The sequence below is a fragment of the Solanum stenotomum genome, chromosome 8 (genome assembly GCF_019186545.1).
Source record: "Solanum stenotomum isolate F172 chromosome 8, ASM1918654v1, whole genome shotgun sequence".
Classification (NCBI taxonomy): Eukaryota; Viridiplantae; Streptophyta; class Magnoliopsida; order Solanales; family Solanaceae; genus Solanum; species Solanum stenotomum.
In genome coordinates, this window is record NC_064289.1 from 15475118 (window position 1) to 15483260 (window position 8143).

The window sequence follows — 8143 nt, forward strand, 5'->3', positions numbered from 1 at the left end:
CTAAGATGGGTTCCAGACAAGATTTAATTTTATTTATTGTATTGCTTCAATTTTATTCGGTTTTGTAATAACTTGTAAACTCTAACTCTATATATATAAAATATAACTTGGGGATCGTCTAAGGGGGAGGGGGACATACGTGCTAATTGTTTTTTTTTTCATTTCTAGTTTAGTTTATTTTGCTATGTGTGATTGCTAAAATATTCCTACATTGCTTAAATCGTAAACCTTACAAGCATTAGAATATATCTTAAGCGGCCTAAAATCAACCTTTTGCTTATGTATACCTTGTCTTATCTTAAAATTGATTGATTTGTAATAAAAGATCTTTAAGCATGTCGTTTTGTTTTATATAAATGTTAGATATTAATTAATTGGTTTGGATTTAAAAAGAGTTTGATAACCTTTGGTATGTTAATAATCTAGATCTTAACTTTTACATGTCTTAACAACTTTTTCAGCATGCTAACGAGAGTAATCTAAAATAATCTAGATCTTAACTTTTACATGTTTTAACAACTTTTTCAGCATGCTAACGAGAGTAATCTAAAATTTTTCTTAGTATTGATCTTGTCATAATTGTTAATGTGAGCTTTACTAATTAATTTCGGCATTATCACTTAGAAAGTATGCCTATAGGACTTGACTAATAAAATTGATGTTATCTAATCAGTTCAAATAATCTTTGCAGGCTTCAATAATATAATCTTGCCAATTAATCTAGTCCTAATTCACTTAAATTAGAATAATTGCAGTATGTCAATAGTTTGGGTTATCTTGTCAGCATATTCATTCATTTAAAAATCATGCCTTAAGAGCTTTAATATTTTTAACTTTTTTAATCACTTAGAACTCATGTATATAGGTTTACAAATCAGATTTCTTGCATGTTAATTAATTAAATAACATTTCGTTATAAATTTTGCCACTAGTATAATTGTTTTTCTGGTCATTTAGAATAAACATTGATAATTGGCCCCTGCTTTTTCTGCCCACATACTTCTATCTAAACTAATCTGCCCTGATAAATATCAGCTACTAATTTATTGCCGCATCTGCTAAATCGATACTACGTACATTAATTTCTGCACTAATAATACCATGTGTTACTATTAAGAATAAAAATAAAATAAAATACATATCTTCTCCATTTGTTACGTGTCTTCCCAATTAAAATCGGCTACTGATTATACTCTGCAACTACTAAGCTGCTGTAAATAAAATAAATTTAAAGCATTAATAATCTGTTACTATTTCTAAATATTTTGCCCATTTGCATTATTGTAAAGTCCCCCATTTTCAAGTTATTTATTTATTGAGTCAGTCTAATAAGCTCCTCATTATTTGTAATATTTTCTGCCTTTTAAAATTAACTAAATGTTATATTGAATATATGTACTTTATGCCCACACACTAAGCCTAAGACCTTTCACTTTATGTGTGTTTGCTAGCATGTTTAAATTAAAATCTAGAGGCCAATATGAGACTCTACGTGCTAAATGTTTGTCCAAATTGTTTGACTTGGTGTCTAGGTGGGCCTATTATATTTTACTTTGTCTAAATTCACCTTAGTAGCAGTCTAATGCCTCTTGGACCTTACGTGGGACGCTAGACACCTCTTAGAGACGAAAGCATGTGGTGGTGGGGTAGGGGTAGTTTAGGCCCTATGGAGATGATGACATCGACTCGGTCTAAATGACAAACCTTGGTTTTGTCTGTCCCTACGAGAAATCGACCGAAATAAAGAAAAGTCGAGTGCTGATCCTAAAGTCCTTTAGAGTCTCCCTTTCCTTTTATCCCTTTATTTGTTTATAATAATTATATTTACTTGGGGTAGCTTTAATAAAAATATAAAATGTGTTTATTCTATCTAATTGTGTAAATTTCTCTCCCCTCGCTTTTTTCTTTATTTAATGTGTAATATTTATTTATTATGTCATCACTTAGTTGCATGCCTATCTAATTAACTAAAATAATTAAAGTGCTCTTAATTGCTTAATGCTGTTATCACCTAGTTTTGCATGCTTAATTTATTTAATTAATAAATAAATTGATTTTAATTGTTTAATATTTATTCATCACCTAGTAATCATGCTAATTAAATAACCAAATAATGAAGTGACCTTAAATGCTACTTGTAACCCCCACATATTGCATGAGACACGGCCGGGACCCACATTTGTGGACCTCGAGGGATGCCTAACACCTTCCCCTCGAGGTAATTTGAACCCTTACCCTGATCTCTGGTTCGGTGACCTTAGCTAGACTTAGTTAGGTTAGATAGGTGCCCTAACGCGACTTAATTCGTTAGGTGGCGACTCTTCACTTCACCCAAAACCCAAAAGAGTTGTTAGGTCGTGCACCAGAACCCGTTTTGCGAAAAACGGGGCGCGACAGAATGGCGACTCTGCTGGGGATATTAGGTTCTAACCACTACGTGTTTCATGCTTTATGTGGGTTTACTAGGTTATTTCATTATTTGTTTNACCCAAAAGAGTTGTTAGGTCGTGCACCAGAACCCGTTTTGCGAAAAACGGGGCGCGACAGAATGGCGACTCTGCTGGGAATATTAGGTTCTAACCACTACGTGTTTCATGCTTTATATGGGTTTACTAGGTTATTTCATTATTTGTTTGATTACTAGCATGTTAAGTTGTTATTCGTTCTCCTTGTTTATTTGTTTTCTTATTTATTTTCTGTTTTTCATGTTCCACCCCTTTCCCTTCTTCCTTATTTATTTATTTCCATGTTTCGTCCTTTCCCTTTTTCCCTTATTTGTTTATTTGTTTGCATGATCTCATACCCTCTTTCCTTATTTGCTTGATTCTATATTATTTTATATGTTTACGTCTTTTTATTTATGCGTATTTATTTACTTATTTACCGCTTTCATAAAACTGCCTATGTGTTACTGATTTTCACCTAAGTGCTAAATGTTACTGTTTTGATAAACTGGCATTCCGCTCATACTTCCCCCAATTGGGACCCTCTTCTTTTTTTATTTTGTTACCGTGATGTTGTGCCTTTGCACCTCTCACAACTACTCCAATTCTCTTCAAACACCCAATTATAGAGAGTCGGCATATGCGTGGACGTAACGGATAGTTCTACTACCGTGAAACCACGAGCCTTCTCGCATAGAACCCCTTTCAAATCTGTGTCAAGCCAATTCTTAGAAATCTTGATTGGTCATACATGCTGCATAAACCCTAGGCGGTTTGACCCATGGTGTCAATCCGCATGATTAGTAGCCACCTTATCGTCTAAAGGGCCCCAACACCCTTTAGACAAATTGCATACGTATATGTCAATGTGGTCATAATAATTAAATTAAGCCAATTTTGTCAAAATGGAGTTTAGAAATTGTTTGTTGTTTTGTTTGCAGAGTCATGGACACTTTCAACTCTCCAAACCCACAAATGGTCGTAGATATAAACTACAAGCTAAGGAGTTGGTGGATTGATATTAAGAGGGATCGCGAAAGAGAGATTCGTCAGCTGTTGGGTGGTCTTACCTACCTCATCTTTGTCATACCAAACCCTCACTTGATTAGGGCCTTGCTGGAGTTCTGGGACCCTGTAAGGATGGTCTTCAAATTTGTGGATTTCGACTTGGCACCAACGATTGAGGAGATAAGTGGTTTCATTGACATGCCATACCACGAGTGTGAAATGATAGTACCATATAAGCCATCATCGAGGGAGTTTCTAAAAAGCCTGGGAATGAAGTCAAATCCAACCTTGCCTTCTCTAGATCTTGGGTGGATTCATTTCGACTTTCTATATTCACGCTTTGGCCGAGATGATAGCTACTACTCTTTTATTGATGAGTTTGAGTGCTCCGTCGAGGAATGGGAAACATATCGCTTAAATGCCTTTGCCATTACCCTATTAGGATCCCTGGTTTTTCCTAACATAAGGGGAAGAATTGACACACGATTGAGTTATGTGGTACGAGATTTAGCCCAAATAGAGGGCAAACCTAGGAAAACCCTAGTACCTATGATCTTGGCGGAAATAATGAGGAGCTTGTCAGCATGCGTCGATGGTCGAATATTTTTCGAGGGATGCAACCTTTTGCTGCAATTATGGGCTATTGAACACTTCTACCTACGGTCTGATGTGGTAGACATTTTTCTTGGTTATGGCAACAAGATTGATAATCATCCAAGAAGAATGATAGCTTTCACTGCCCCTGTAGGATTCGTAGACTGGCAGATATTCTTGACCAAGCTCGAGAGCTACCGCATCCAATGGAAGCTCCATTGGTTGTCCACCCCTCATGCAATAGTAAGAGGCGATGATCGATATTTCATTGAGCTCATTGGCTTAAAAGGTGTTCAACCATACTCTCCTCTTCGAGTACTCCGCCAATTTGGGCGAACTCAAGTAATACCACTCTGGTCTGACATGGAGCAGTTTAAGTATGAATTTGGATTAGATAAACCCCAAGTCCACATCATACTTCGAAGATGGGAGCGAGTGTTAATCATTCCTATGGGTGCACGACAGGCCTTATGCACACGTAAGTATTACATTTGGATCCTAAAAGAGGTCAAAGACAGAGAAGTGAGTGAGGAAGGATACTATGGGCTCACTGATGAAAGGGAAAACATATGGGCACGCAACGTGTTGAAGATCAAGAATGAAGTCACTCCTTGTACAAGAGGTCAATTGGCGCCAAGCTCTTTGAACCAATACCTTCAAGATTTTCAGAATTTAGGATGACTTTCCCATTTGTTACCCCCTTTCCCTTAGTCTATTTCAGTTTTGTTTTTCAATTATGATGTATTGTTCGAATTTTATAATAAATAAAGATTGCTTTTATTTCTCTAACTCTAAACTCCAATTGGCAAATAAGGCTTAAATTAATTATTGTGCATCATTTATATGTCGTCTTAGGCCTACCTCTGGCTCAACGAGGCTCTTTGCATTTAGGACGTTTATCTTAAAACAATATGTTTGTTATCTCGATTAATGTAACGCTCTAACTTGGTTTTCTTTTGCTTTTGCTTTTATTTTACCCTTCCCCAATGGTTGATCTGTAGACCATGGTTTACCATACGCGATCAAAGGAAGCTCTTCCTTCTCTTCCAGATGAGAACCACAAAGGGAAGAGGAAATCGACGAATGAGAAGGTTATGAGTAAGACTATTGAAAAGAAACATCCTTCAGACGAGTTGGTCTCAAGCCTAAAACAGAAAATAAAGAAGTTAGAAGAAGAGGTGTCGGATATGCGCGAGTGGGCCAAGTTGTTACTCTCTGTCGATCCCACTCTGGAGACAGACATGGATAAGTCGTCTGTCACAAGTCAAGCCACTCTCCAAGATAATCCTCCACCCACTCACCCTATTTCTCATCCTCCACCTACTCACCCTACTCTGCAAAATCAACCAAACTCCATTCAAATGCCTCTAAGGAACACCCACTTTCCAAATTATCCATATCCTCCTTAACATCATGATTATACTTCCAGACCTCCATATCCTACTCCGCATCTGCCGAGTCCTACCTTACAAGCTCATCAATATCAAACACCTCTACACCAAGTCCCTTGGTATTGTGCGCCACTCATACCATTTCAAATTCCTCCATATGAAATGCCTCCATCCCAAAAGCCTCCTCTACCATATCAAAAGCCTACTTATCCTGTTCACAATGTCAAAACCCTCACTCAAAAGCATATTCGCAAAAATCTATTCAACGTGGAAAAGAGGCCCATCAAAATTTACACTCCTTTGACTGAGCCCATGGATAAATTCTATGAAAAGTTGAGGATTGCTGGTCACATTGCCCCTGTCAGGGAAATAAGGATTAACACACGTGGAAGGTGGATTGAAACTTCTAAGGTTTGCGCTTACCACTCAGGGATGAAAGGACATACCATAGAAGAATGTCGTGATCTGAAAGACAAGATTCAACAATTGATTGATACCAAGATCATACACTTGGAGGACTTGGCATCAAAGAAATCCCAACAATGAGCATGTCGAAGCTCATTTGAAGCAGTTTCCAATAAGAGCCTTGAGCCATTTAAGTTTATGTTTTCTACATTCAGGCACCCATATTAGCATATGGGCAATAAAGTTGGTCATAATATGTCATTTTCAGTATTGGTTAAGAATGCTCTGTTTTATGCTATCTGTATTTGGAACTACGTCAGACCTGATTCCCGTTTAAGAGGGGATACGTAGGCGCTCCTTTGGAGTTCGGTCTTATCATAATAAAAATCTCATTTTCCCCCTTGGACTGTGTAACTGGGGCAGAATTTTTGAGAGGGTCTCAAAAATTCCTTCAAAGAGCATTCTCCTTGCTAAATCTCGATACTGGGGTAGAATTTTTGAAAGAGTTTCAAAAAAAATTCCTTCAAAGAGCATTCTCCTTGCTAAATCTCGATACTGGGGCAGAATTTTTGAAAGCGTTTCAAAAATTCATTCAAAGATATATTTTCTCGCAAATCAAAACTGGGGCAGAATTTTTGAGATTCTCTCAAAAATTCACAACTCTACATCGAAAATCAGAATAGCAGAGGTTCTACACTGGGGCAGAAAATTTTGAGGGGACCTCAAAATTTTTGACAACACTTCAAAAGACATTCTAGCAGACGTCAAAGGAGCGTGCTACGTTGAATCAGGGATACAGATCAACCTCCCCTTAACTAACTATTTTTCTTTGAATGCAGAAAGACAGGTACCTATACAAGAAGCAACTTCAACACTACTTGAGGGATCAATGTGCCGATATATCTGACATATCGCTAAATCAATGACGAAGGGCCAAACTCATCTATACTGATCTCAATCACCAGTCAAATGTCATACTATCCTTCTAACAATATGAAGGATCGAGTTATTTTGAGCCCGACAATTGCCAGTCAAATGGCATACTATCCTTCTGACTTGAATAAAGGACCAAGTTATATCAAGCCCGACAAATCAACTGCACCCACTCTTTACAATAGGACGAAGGGTCAAAGCTACAATATTCCGAATTCGTCAATAAATGACACTCAATCCTTTCAATAAGACGAAGGTCTATGCCTCCAATCAACTATTGCATGTGCCCGAGAATTACATCATTGCATTGGGCCCGAGGATTGCATTGTGCCCGAGATCTGCATGTGCCCGAGAATTGCATCATATATATGTACCCGAGATTGCATTGTGCCCGAGATTGCATTGAGCCCGAGATTGCATTGTGCCCGAGACTACATTATGCCCGAGATCTGCATGTGCCCGAGAATTGCATCATTTGCATGTGCCCGAGAATTGCATTATCTACATTTGCCCGAGAATTGCATCATATGCATGTGCCCGAGATTGCATTGTGCCCGAGATTGCATTGAGCCCGAGATTGCATTGAGCTCGAGGTTGCATGGAGCCCGAGATTGCATTGTGCCCGAGAATTGCATCATCTGCATGTGCCCGAGAATTGCATCATATATATGTGCCCGAGATTGCATTGTGCCTGAGATTGCATTGAGTCCTAGATTGCATTGTGCCCGAGATTGCATTGAGCCCGAGATTGCATTGAGCCCGAGAGTACATTATGCCCGAGATCTGCATCTGCCCGAGAATTACATCATCTGCATGTGCCCGAGATTGTATTGAGCCCGAGATTGCATTATGCCCGAGATTGCATTGTGCCCGAGATCGCATTATGCCCGAGATTGCATTGTGCTCGAGAATTGCATATGTCCGAATAAAAAAAAACAAGCTACAAGTATCAACAGATGCCCGAATTACAGATACGCTTTCTTTATTCATTATTTTATTCCTAAGGCGTCATGGTCTAAAGGCATCATTTTCATGGCCTGCGGACATCATATCATGGCCTAAGGATTTACTTTCTGCTTATCATGATCCAAAGGTGTCATAGTCTAAAGGCGTCATTTTTCATGGCCAGAGGACAACATTTCATGACCTGAGGATATAATTTTTGCGTATCATGGCCCTAGACATCATAGCCTAAGACATCATGTTCATAGTCTTATGGCAAACATCATTGTCGATATGGGAAATTGCATCATGTTTACCTTTATCATTTATTCGATATAACTGCTCTAATCACTTTATTTAGTAATATTATAAGCTACAGATTTGCAGAGACTAATATTTTGCAGGCGAGATCAATCTCCCTCTCGG

At 38.1% G+C, this 8143-nt stretch overlaps 1 long non-coding RNA gene across 1 annotated transcript in view; it reads left to right on the forward strand.

The window, feature by feature from the left end:
- The first annotated feature begins 2150 nt into the window (after nucleotides 1–2150).
- LOC125873628 (uncharacterized) overlaps nucleotides 2151–8143 on the forward strand; it is an 11466-nt gene continuing 5473 nt past the window's right edge. The window contains exon 1 of the long non-coding RNA XR_007447211.1: nucleotides 2151–2218. This is a non-coding gene — a long non-coding RNA (uncharacterized LOC125873628). The remainder of the gene's footprint in view (nucleotides 2219–8143) is intronic.